The sequence below is a fragment of the Macaca fascicularis genome, chromosome 2 (genome assembly GCF_037993035.2).
Source record: "Macaca fascicularis isolate 582-1 chromosome 2, T2T-MFA8v1.1".
NCBI classification, from domain to species: Eukaryota; Metazoa; Chordata; class Mammalia; order Primates; family Cercopithecidae; genus Macaca; species Macaca fascicularis.
In genome coordinates, this window is record NC_088376.1 from 166416074 (window position 1) to 166429726 (window position 13653).

Consider the following 13653-nt stretch of genomic DNA (forward strand, 5'->3'; position numbering starts at 1 on the left):
TCTTACTTATAAAATGACAGAAAAGAGTGTAATGAAATTTTTTACTTATGCTTCACAGCAGGAAAATGTAATTGAAATAAAAGCTTGTCATCGATGTTACCCACAGATATTACTGGGTATCTTCAGGTTGAATACATGTACCGTGTACGTACAACTTTCCTCCTCCTTCTCTCTCTCTTCTAATCACACAACACATCAAAAAAGTACATCCCATAGAGGGAAAGATACTAAGAACGAAGCTTTATAAAAGGTGAAATTTAGAGTCAAAGGGGATCTTTGAGAAGCTTTAGTCCAATCACCTCATTTTTCCATAAAATAAAACTCTGAAAGAAAATTACCTTCTCAAGGATTTGTAGTGAATTAGTAACTGATTCTAGGCCAGAAAAACATCTTCAGACAATAAGTTCAGTTTTTCTTTTTCTAAACTACATCATTCCTGACAGCTAGTTTTTTCATTAATTCATTCCACACATACATTGTTTTTTCTTTTCTACAGTGGAAAGGCTACATAGGGCTTCCTGAAAGAGGTGAAACCCACTCTGGATCTTCAAGAAATGCAGACAAATCATAATAATTCCCATGATAATAAAGACGTAGGGTGATATTCCAGATAGAGGGAACAAATGTGCAAAGGCTTGGAGTAGGAGATTGCCTAGCAACTTGGGTAGGCCCTAGGAGGGCAGAGTGAAAGGTGAGGCCCAGGAAGCAGGAGAGGCTAGATCATCAAGGGGCTTGGATGCTTTGCAATGGAATATTGATAAAGAACTTTAGACATTTTTCAGTAGGGAGTCGAGGGGTACATGTGTGTGTGAAATGATTACACTTTCTTTAGAGATATCACTACTGTAGCAGTGCAGAGGACAGAGGTTGATAAGACTGCAGGTACAGAAACCAGATAGATAGCATATGGTTGTAGTAACTGAAACAAGAGATCATAAACTCTCAGTCTAAATCTCACCCTCATTATTCATGTTCTTCCAAAGAAAGTGTGGGCATCAGCCCGATGAATCACAGCAATGCAAGTCCACAGATCCTTAGCCCATGAGTGAGCTTCAGGGATACCTAAGCCCAAAAAGTGAAACACATCTGCTACATATGACTATTTGTATTTCTGATGAGAGAGATAGGTATCATATTCTCAAAGGAACGAGACGTCCACATTTTAAACAACTACTGTACTAAAAGGCTGAAAGAGTTGAGGCAGTTTCCCCAATGCCTATTCCCACCTAGGAAAACCAGCTTTCCCAGATAATTGAATCAAGCCTTTTACATAGAAGAAAAATTGTTTTTTTTTGAGACATGTATCTTTTGGCTAAAATTGATGTAGTAGATTTGTAACTCGGCTGAAGCAGTAGTAATTATCATAAGTCTCCTGGAAGAATTTGAGCAGTAATTAATAAAATTTTAGAGACAGAGTCTTTTGATGATAGAGGTGAATAAGTGTTGAAAAATGCACATTTGGTTGGCGCCCCTTGATATAATCAGGAGTTGCTGGAATTTCGGAGACATAACATAGTAACAGATTCCTACTTAGCCTAGCTTTTCATTTCAATTATTGGGCTGTATTCTACATTTCTATGACTTCTTACTTGTGAGGAACAAGAATGCTATGTTTTTTTAGAAAAGAGCAAAGAAAGTCAACAGTTACAAAACAGTGTCATGGCTTAATCTGGACTGTGTAATATTCCTGCATACACCAGTTTATAATATAATAAAATCGTCAACCTCTAGGTTACCTGATCCTTAGTTATGAAAAGACAATTCAATGTTCATTTCTTTGGTATTGGTATGTAGCACTAAGTGTTGCATCCTGCATATTGCAGAAATTTAGAGAAAAAATCAGTGATACAAAACACAGAGTAGGGCATAAATGTTATCTTCCAGATGTTATAGGCTTATAGATTGCTTCCTATACAATAAATTCTCAGTGCCAAGACTCTGTACTGTTTTAAATATATCTTGTTTTCAATATATTAGGGAAATAAAACCTATTAGTGCTAAGACTTTTATTCTACTTTATTTTCATTTAAATAATTATTTATATATACATATGTATATTTGCACACACATATATAGTGTGTCATATAGATTACAAAGCAAAATTTTATCATGAATATTCAACCTAAAGACTAGAATATTGCCCTAATTTACATCTACCTATATATTCCTTTCTTATCTCATCCCCTTTTCTCTCTTCAGAGGTAACCATTATTCTAAATTTTCTATTTAATATTCACTTGGTTTTTAATAAAATACCTATGTCATATGTATCCTAATAATAATTTCCTGTGTTTCACTTATTTTAAAGCTTTATAAAATGGTATTAAATATATGCAGTTTTCTGGGACTTTCTCTTTTCACTCAGTATTGTTTATTTCTCATCAGTGTATAATATTCCATTTGGTGACTATTCTGCAATCTATTCATCCATTCCTTTGTAATATTCTACTTGGAATTTTACTCTTTCCAAAATAAATGTTATGAAAATCTCTTCATTGAATTTTTGCAGCTAACTTATATATCTCATTTTCCCAAGTAGCTGGGACTGCAGGTATGTGTTGCCATACCCAGCTAATTTTTTCATTTTTGTAGAGATGGGGTTTCATAATGTTGCCCAGGCTGGTCTCAAACTCCTGGGCTCAAGCAATCTGCACTACAAATGACAGTGTCTTGCCTCTGAATCTATCTATCCATCCATCTACATCTATATCTATACCTATGTCTATATCCTATATCTATATCTATATCTATATCTATAATATATATCATCCAGTTGTCATGCATCCTGGGTGGTGCATAGGACAGCCTTCCTAGAGAAAGATGTATTACATCACAGGTCAAGGCATCTTTTTTTCAAGAAATGTTTTTGGATCTATAAAAAAAATTCTTCTTCATTGGTTGGGCCAGCAATACTTTTTTTTTTTAAGCAGCAGCATTAACATATTTTTATTATCTATAAATCCCCAGTGCATAGGGAGGGGCTTTGGCTCCCTCCTTTGTCTTGTTTGCTTGGAGATTGTGGATTGGATGTGAAAGAGCAATGCCCTTCAGTACAGTGGTCATTTTTATGAGAGTATTTTGGAAAAAGTGTTTACACCAGGCTTATAACATATGTATAAAAACACACTCATATATATTTACACACATTTATATAAGTACACACGTACATATACATATATTTATTATCTCTAGCCATAGCGTATTCAGTACATGATTACTACCCTTGTGAGAATTATCTGCAACATGGGACCTGAGCACTTTTTAAATTCCTGAACTGATCCTTACTATTTAACTTTAAACCAAATTCTAGATACTAAGCAACACTCAAAGTTGAATCTTCAATGACATCACAATTCTTGCATTATGAAATAGTGTTTATAAAATTATAGAATATTTTGAAGAATACTTTGGTTCTCAGAAATATTTAGGGAGATAATATCAAATGTAACAATGTGAAAATATTATCAATGAATAACTCTGCATCCACACTACCATTGTTAAAAGCAATAGCAGGGCTGTTATTTTTGAGTAAATTGATGGTGATCACAAATTTTAAAAATTGAACCTGAAAAAGATGATAGATATTTTTCCATCCATGAATATGCTCATGAGCAGACATAATTATATCATGGTTGCATTTTTCAGGCACTGAAATGTTGCTTTCTGGCACATCAGCCATGTTTAAAGCTTGCATACATACTCATGCACACACACACAGTATGCTAATATTTTGTTTAAACCGATGGCAGTATGGTTAATTGGCATCTACTATAATAGTATTTGACAATACCACCGGAAGAGACACTAACAGTGCTGTGAAGCTGTTCAGGGGCTAGACTGAGTCCCAAAATAAATATTTTAAAAATCTCAGAAAACCGTCCTGCAATGTAGCTGCGAAATATTTCCTTACATTTATTGTATCTCCTTCTCTAGTGTTATATTTTTTGAGACCATGCTAAAACTATCAATCTGAAATTACATACAGCCTGGTCACTTAAAATTTTCAACAAGTTAATTTTGTTTATTCGTAGGGCATTGTAACATGTGTTGGTGGTATTGGTATATGCTTTCACGGGAAAATGTAGCGCTATTATAGGCAACTTTATCCTTAAAGCAAATACAAGCTAGCAAATGGGACAGGTTTCTTTGTCTGCCTACCCATTACCTCCTCTTTTTGGGAGACATGGTTCCATCTGTTATTACACAGAAATATATGCACAATCTATTGTACTGTGTCTTTGTCATTAGCATTTACATCAACTAACAAAGCAAGCAAACACACACCCTTGATACTGCAGTACCATCAAGCTATACTCATATCTTTTCTCTGCCCTTCACAAAAAGGCCATGCTATCCACAATGATCTCACATCCTACTAATTATTACAAATGTTCTTTTATCTTTCTATGTATTTTGGGGGCGGACGTAGTCTCATTCTGTTATGCAGGCTGGAGTGCAGTGGCATTGTCACTGCTCACTACAGCCTCTGCCACCTGGGCTCAGGTGATCCTCCCACCTCAGCCTCCCAAGTAACTGAGACTACATGTGTGCACTGCCATGCCTAGCTAATTTTTGTATTTGTTGTAGACATAGGGTTTTACCATGTTGCCCAGGCTGGTCTCGAACTCCTGGGCTCAAGCAATCTGCCTGCCTTGGCTTCCCAAAGTGCTGGGATTACAGGAGTGAGCCACTGGGCCTGACCCTTCTAAATGATCTTTCATTACATTATTTTAAATTTGAATTAGAAAAGATTTTCTCCACTTCACAACTTGTCCCTCTCTAAGCTGGCTTATATACAGCATCATTCCATTGGCATGTTTCTGGCTAAATTTGCCAGTGATCAGCATATTGCCAAATTCACTCATTTTTTTTTACCTCTAAGAAGCTTTCAGTGCAGTTGCTTTTGCCTTTCTTCTTGCAGTAGTTTCCTCACTATCTTTCGTGACACCACTTTTGCATGATGGTATTCCTCTTTCTGTCTGCTCCTCAGTTTCTTTTTATTGCCTCCTGATTTGTAAATGTGTGAATTTCTCTGTAGAGGACTACGTGCTCGCAAAGTGTGTTCCCCATAAGTCCTGCTCTCGCAAACGAAGCAGGGCGTTCCCCATAAGTCCTGCTCTTGCAAACGAAGCAGGGCGTTCCCCAAAAGTCCTGCTCTTGCAAACGAAGCAGGGCGTTGGGGGCTTGTTTATGTGTAAACAGTTTGAAAATCCAGAAAGTCAGGGAAAGGTCAAAAAAACAACAATGTGTCTTGTGACTTGGCAACATTCCACAAACGACTGTATAAAATAAAGCAGAGCGCGCCATTCGAGGCAGCTGCCATGTTTGTCTTGTCTTGTTGTGTTGTCTTGTGTGTTCATGCCTTTGTTTAGGAAACACGCGGACCCCAACATCTGGCGCAGAGAGCAGGGTCTGTGGCTCCACGAGAGCAAGGAACCGGAGGGGGAACACCCCGGGCAGGTAAATAAAGAAAGGGGGACCCACGGGAAAATTATGGGGAACGCCCTGCTTCGTTTGCGAGAGCAGGACTTATGGGGAACACCCTGTTTGTGAGCACGTAGTCCTCTACATTTCTCCAAGCCTCATTTCAGGGTCCTCGTTCCGTTTCATGTTCTATTGCCTTATTAAGCTTATCTCACCCAATTCTCTGGTTTTATAGACCATCTGTAACGCAAGACATTGCATTTTCCTCTTCAGCTTTTTTTCTGAGCTCCAGATTCCTATTTCCAGTTGTTTATGTGACATATCCACTTGGATCCTGTGCATTACAGATACAATCCCTTTAATATCTACCTCCATCACTAACCACAGAAACTACCTGAGTTTCAATGTTAAGACTATTTGGACCATTGAAGATTTCCATGCAGGAAGAGAGCTAAAAGCAGTGTGCAATCCTGAGAGTAAATAACAATGGCTTTGATAGAAAACAAAGAACATTTTTCTTCTTAGTGCAATTCTATCATTTTCCTTCCTGCTTCTCATAATGTTCAGCTAGGATTCTAATGAATATTAAAAGTAATTGATGGATCAAGCAATAATGGAGCTTCTCATCATGTTTATATCTTTTGCGTTTGGAGAACATATTGGGAAAGTTGAGAACAAATATCTCCCTGACAAAACACAGGGACACAGATGCAGAACACATTGCAAACATCACCCCTGCCCCCATCCAGAAAGAGAGAGAGAGAGAGAGAGAGAGAGAGAACAGGAGAGAAAGACAAGCATAATAGAAATTGTATGAAGTTGGAAAGTAGAAATCCAGAGAAGGAAAGGTAGCATATCCATGGAAAAACAAAATATCAGTGTGAGTCAAAAATAGATATGAGATGTCATTTCCTTAATTTTGCTCTCTAGCTTGTGCTCCTTGGCCTAAGAACAGGTGGCTCCAAATTCATTGCTATGTGGATGTTGTTGTATCCTGCCTTGTTCTAACTCACCTTGGGTCTTGGCGTGTCTGTTAGACCGGCTTTAGACTTCTGACTTTTTTATGCCAGCGATGTCCCTCATTTTGTCCAGATCTCTTAATTTGTTCAGTTTCTCATGGCTGATATTCTTGTGGGGTGCCCGGTCCCTTCTCTGATTCTCAGAGTCCCAAATGTTATCTTTGTTGGTGTGAAGAGGAAGTCAGAAACATACTTTGTGACTTCTCTGTAGTGCTGAGATGCCAGAAAATATAATAGTTTCCAGCCAAGCAAGGTTACCAGGTAGATACATCAGAAAAGACACATAGTCAATCTAGAGAAGTGCAGCCAGATGAAGACTTAGATGGATATTAAGAGTGACTGTGGGCTTGAATCGTTTTCCTCTTCATGGGGATCCATATATAAAGCACGTCTGCACTGAAATTCTAACTGTGGCAGAGGATGTCTGACTCGATTGTTCTCTTTTTGTTAGTATGTGTGACTAAGAGAAACAAGTGTAAAAACTCAAAGAGCTGCAGGGAGGCAGGAAGACATTAGGGAATGGCAGAAAATCATTACAGTAGTGGATTCCACTCCCAGCCCTTGTCGCAGCCACCATTTTCAAACTTAACTTTGGTGGTGGTTATAGTTTGAAATGATCTGAAGGCCCTAGGGTCTTCTACTGATTTATTTTGAATCATGCTAATACCATGATCACATGATAATATCCAAATTAAAAATATCTTCAGAAAAGATGCTGTTTAGTTCAACTGAATTTATAAATTGTGGATTATGTGCCTGCTGCATTGCAATAAGTACTGGGATTGTGTGCCTGCTGCATTGCAATAAGTACTAGGGAAGCCTTGGAGGTCAAGACCAATACCATCCCTGCATTGATGAAGCTCACAGTCCATCAATTTAAGACGATTTAAGATGTGATTTTTAGAGAGACTTAACAAAAAGGAAAATGCAAGTCAGATGAACAGTGACACAAAAATGGCTCGGCCGGTCACAGTGGCTCATGTCCGTAATCCCAACACTTTGGGAGGCCAAGGCGGGTGGGTCATCTGAGGTCAGGAGTTTGAGACCAGCCTGGCCAACATGGTGGAATCCATCTCTACTAAAAATACAAAAACTAGCCTGGTGTGGTTGCGGGCTTCTGTAATCCCAGCTACTCGGGGGGAGGCTGAGGCAGGAGAATTGCTTGAACCCAGGAGGCAGAGGTTGCAGTGGGCCAAGATTGCGCCATTGCACTTCAGCCTGGGTGAAAAGAGCGAAACAAACAAACAAACTAACAAAAAATAGTTCTAGGATTTGTTAGTGACTATTATATTCCTTACCCTCTCTTGGAGAGTCATGGTTTAGATTATCATTTTGGAAGCTCTAAAGAGGAAACAACAACTATTTGTTTTGATAAAGGGTTTTGAGGATAAAGAGCTATTTTGATGTGTGACGGAATATGCATTTCATTTAATTTTGTTGTCTTGTTTTGGTTTTACCGCAAATCAACACAGAGTGTATTTCTTTCTTTTCTTTTCCTTTTTTTTTTTTTTTTTTTTTTTTTTTTTTTTAAGACAGGATCTTGCTCTGTTGCTCAGGCTGGAGTGCAGTGATGTGATCAAGGCTCACTGCAGTCTCAACCTCCCTAGCTCAAGCAATCCTCCCACCTCAGCCTTGTGAGTGACTGGGACTACAGGTGTGCACAACGTTGCCTGGCACATTTTTTTTTCTTGTGATAGAGATGAGGTTTTGCTATGTTGCCCAGGCTGGTCTCAAACTCCTGGGCTCAAGTGGTCTCCCCTCCTCAACCTCCCAAAGTGCTGGGGTTACAGATGTGAGCCACCGCAACCAGCCTACAGAGTACATTTCTATGGTGAAGTTTATGCTATAATTTTAATAAAGTTGTAAGGAATGAACTGTGCATTAGACTTTGACAACATGCTTTGATTCCTCCAGATGTTTACAAACTCCTGAGTCCAGGAGTTTGTAAATCACTAATCCAGAGATTTCTGATTTCTTTGTCCTGGTTATAGCTGTATTTGGTGCTATTTGTTCAAGGCATGTTAAGACAATGTGCTGTGTTCTCTAGGTTCGAGTGAGTCTTAAGCTCACATGTTTATTTCTCTATGTTGGTATATGATGGTCTTTGCTGTGGGATAACATAATTCAAAAGGGAGAAATATTGACAATACAGTGTATAGATCTAATGGAGCAAGATATTTGCTCCATCTTTCATCTGGAGCTCCCAGCATGCAAGGTAAAATGTGAGAAGGCAACATCATTAAAGTGTATTCAAAGGGTTGAGAGAAGGGAATGGGAAAAGAGAGATGTGGAGTGGAAAAATAAGTATGTGTTTAATGGCAGGATGTCCGGGATTTGAAAGACATACATTTTATGCTTTACATAAGAGAAGGTGGAGAGCAAGACAGATGACTGAAGATTATTTTAATAAACATCGATTGAGCAATTACAATGAGAAGTACCAGGGATGCCATAGGGCAGAAGCTGATACAGAAGCAAGAAACATATTTTCCCCTCCCCATGTATTCCTGGAGAGAATGAGAGGAGTCCAGCGTCGATATCTGAGTTCTTCTTACAGTCTGTGCTCCTAGCCTATTGCCTGGTCAGAGAGGATGCTGAAAATATATGCCTTCTTCATTTGGGTAGAGTTTATTAAAATTGAAATAATTTCAAGTCTAACTGTTTTTGCTAATGCGAGTCACATATTTCTAGTTAAATCCATTGACCTGGCCACACAGAGAGGTCAGCAAATGAAAAGGAAATTAGCATTTGTTAACTGCTTAGAGAATCATATTCTACTGTGCCAGAAAAATGTGTGTATCATTGACATATGGTTTGTCTTTTAATTATCACAACAACCTTAGGAACATCTATTGTTTTATTTCCCAAGATCAGGAATCCAAGGCTCTGAGAAATTAACTGACTCAAAGTAATACAAATAATAAGTGGAAAACACATGCTTTCAATCCAATAAGTGGAGACTTGTCATTGAAACTTGGGTCAGTATCATGTGCTTATTTCACATTGCATGCCTGTATCAAAATACCTCATGTACCCCATAAATACATACCTACTATGTACCTACAAAAATTTAAAAGTAAATTAATGAAAAAAATAAATTCTGAATCCCCAACCCATAAATTTTATTCTAGTTAGTGAAATGAGAAAAAAAGTCCTACAGATCGACAGTGAGCAAGCACAATGAAAATAGAGAATGGTGCTAAATTACTCATACTAGACAACTACATTCTAGACTTTCAGAGAAGAATGAGTGTGTGTGTGTGTGTGTGTGTGTGTGAGAGAGAGAGAGAGAGAGAGAGAGAGAGAGAGAGAGAGAGAGAGAGAGAGAGAGAGAGAGAGAGAGAGAGAGAGAGAGAGAGTTAAGCATTATCCTTGGTCCTCACTTCATTAACCATAATCATACAGAAGTCACAAGGCTATAGCAACTCAAAGTTCATTAAAAACGCACACTGGCTGCAACTAACCCTATGTCCAGTAGAGGGAGCCTACATATCACAATTGAGAGTCAGGCCACAGCAGGTGCAAAATCCTGTTTTTGAAGGGAGCCCTGAGAGATCCGGGAAAACAGATTATCTTCAAGAGTATTTTGGAGGGAGAATTGCTCTGATTTCAAAAAAGCTCACTACCTATATACAAAGAAAAATGCATATTATTTGCTCATTTCCTAAAGTCACTGAAATCCAGTGGAGTATCAGATGTTGCCTCTGATTCATTGTATTTTTCAAAGGCTAGAAATGATCAATATTGTCTTGGCCATTATTGAGGCATTTTCTCCCCAGGCTGTGCTGTGGCATCTCCTGGCCTCATACATATAGTGGCTGATGGTACCTACTCACCTTCCATGGGTCGACTCCTACCTATTCTCATTTCATTAGTTTTGAAGGAGAGGGTGGAATAGATCAAGAAAAGAGATAAAAGAAATAGTAGATATTCACACTTATGTAATTACATCCTCTTCCATGGAAACTTGGGAATAAAGAGGTATTTCAAAGTCATGTAGAAAAAGTAAACCTTTGTTTATTATTTTTTAGATGTATTTTATCTAACAAATTTTCTGATAACTGAAGGAGGGGGAGAGGGAAATGGAGAAAGAATGCATTTTTTAGTCTGCCTTTAAATACATAAAGATAATTTATTATTATCTATATTTGTTTTTAAAGTTATTCTCATAAAATCTATTTCCATATAGCGAGCTCCCAGTTTTTCCTCTGATTTTTAAGAAATTTTCTCTCCATTTCTCTCTTCCACATTTTCCTCTCTTTCATTTTCTTTTCTCTTCTCCTCTATAGTATCTATTATTTTTTCTCTTTTAAAAACTGTGTCATGTTCCCCAAGGCATTCTCCCATTTCACACACAGATTAACTTAGTCAGCTTTTTTACACAAGCTGCCAGGCTTCTGAAAGTATCCCCATTATACTGCATCAGTTCCATATGATTTGAAACAGTGTGAGGAGGACATACAATACCCAAACCCCACTTCTCATTCTAAAGAAGGTGATCTCTGTCTAAGAGGGAGAAGTAGCTGGATCCAAAGGCTTCTGGGCTCTGGTGGGAGACCAAATGATGGCTGTGACAATTATCTTACGAAGTTGGAAAACTCATAATACTAAGTGGGAAACAGACACTTTGATGCTGGGATTTTAAGTGCATGAGCAGGACAGGAAGAGACAGTAGAACAATTAAGGGGAAATGAGGATAAGAATATAGGTCTGGTTGTTACTGGGGAAAAGAAATGCTAGTGGTAAGGTTAAAGCTGGCATAAGAGTGCTAACTCTTTAACTGATTGCACTACTTGGGTTAGATCATTTACAATTCTCCAAACCTAATTTTCCTTGTCTATATAATGGGAATAAAAATTTTCACATCCACATGTTTGGCATGAGAATAAAATGAGCAATGAATAGAAAGATGCATATTAAAGAACTTAAATATGACTAAGAATGTAGTTTTGGAAAATGCTGTACTGAGGTAGGGAAGGCATAGGCTTTGTAATCTGAGATTCTGGTCTCTTTTACATCACTTTCCAGACATTTAACCTCGGCAGAACTTAGAGGAAGATGCAAAGCTTTTAAACCCAAGTTATGCTTCTGACCTGCTGTGTGATCTTGGATAAGTCATATAAACTTTTGAATTTCTGTTTCTGGAATAGAAATTATTTGGAAAATGAGCATAAGTAGTTTCTGTTTTAAAGTTGCTGAGACTGAATATGATGATCTATGTGGAAGAGTACTGCAGTCAGAAAGGCTGTTTGTCGCCTCTTCTATTTTCCTAGCACCATAAAGCCTTTTTGCCCCTCTTGCTGGGGTCTGAATTGATTTAACTCTCCTAACTTCAACCAGGCATTCAGCTTGCTCCTTTCTGTAATAAAAACTTTCCAAAAATATAGTCTTTGTTCTAGCCATTGTTTAGTTTATTGTTCCTTCATTGATTTTTTGCTGTATGCCATGTACTAGTACCCAAGCTTGGAGCAAAATCGCCTGTCACATACCACTCTCCTGGCCTGGCTCATATTATATCCTGGAGGAAGACGCAGATGCTATTATACCCCTGGCTCCTACAAAATCTGTCTAGCCCCACTTCCAAAGAGCACCCTTACTTTATCAGTAATAGATGCTCTAGAACTCTAGCTGCAAAGACTACTGCAGAACTTCCTTCTCAGTGTCCCAATAAGCAATTTGAATTAATCTTAATTCCCACTTCACTGAAACTATAGAAGCCATCTAGTGTGACCACCTCCTCTTTACAAAGCTTTGCCACTTTTGTTGCCAAACATATATGTTTTCCTATTCTCATCTTAATCTTTGACCATTTCTTCTCTTTCTCCTTTGTCTTGTGGACACTCCTAAAGACTCAGTCATATGTGCTTCCAGTCTTCTAACTTTTCTCAGCTGTATGTAGTAAATACATCCATTCCTGTGGAGTCAACAGTCACTTTTGGGCACATGAGTTAAAGTCAGTATCTTTGGCTTTCTTCTCTTTTATAAGCTGCAGTTTTTCATATCCAGCTGCCCTCTGGACATTTCAAGATTACTCTGTGTTGTTTAGAACGTGGTGTAGAAAAACAAAAGATGCATTACCCGATTCTTTGAAAGTGTGTTATTTTTTCCAGTGCCACTATTACAAATTTAGCAGATTAAGACAACATAATTATATTAGCTCACAGTTTTGCAGGTAAGAAAGTCAACACAGCATGGTCAGATTCTCTGCTCGGAGTCTTAGCTAACTATAATCAACATATCTGCTGGGCTGTGGTTCTCATCTGGGGCTTGCGAGCCTCTTTCAATCTCACTGGGTGGAATCATTGTTTTCTTCTCAGGCTTTCCATGTGACGCTTTTTATGTAGAGTTCATCTCATGCTTCCAATCTCTCTGACGTCCTTTTCTGCTCTTAAAGATTCATTTGCTTACATTAGCCCTAACTGGGTAATCCAGGATAATCTCCTTATTTTAAGATCAATTTATTAGTAATGTTAACTATTAAAACATTGCCATTAAAAGTAATGGCAAAGACTGCAATTACTTTTGCACCAACCTAATACAGTTTCAGAGTCCCTTTTGCCATACGAAGTAATGCAGTCACAATCCTGAAGAGCAGAATGTGGTGGAATATGATTGGGGGGGTCATAATTTTTCCTACCAAAAACATTACTGAAGACACATCTGCCGTGGAAGACCAGAGCTGAAAGAAATATTAGGGACCACCTTGTCCAATCTATTTTCTAGGTTAGGAAAATTGAGATCCAGTTAGTAAATAGACATCCCAAGGTTACCTGCCTTGGGATGACAACATTGTTGCTCTTTTCGCTGCTTCTCATGTGCAGCACTTGCCGTACTTTCATTTATTCTCATTAATTTCATTTCTTAAATATCTTGCAATTTTTATTTATCCTGTTGAAATTATATTTAATCATGAGTCTTCCATCTGTTATACCAACTATGCAACTAAGATTCAAGTTTTCATTGACTAAAATTGCTAATCAAAATCTTAACAAAAGATAATAAAAATATTCATGGAGATCTGAATGAAGCAACTAGAAGGAAATTAGAAGGCAGCATGTGAATAGTAGTACCTATGTACATATACTTACACATACAGTTACATACACAAAGAGAATGTAGAGTGAAGAGTGTTTAGTTGACATAAAGTGAGGCTTAAACGTCTCCCTTGAGATGAGTTACGAAGAAAGATAAAAATACATTGGCAGAAAGT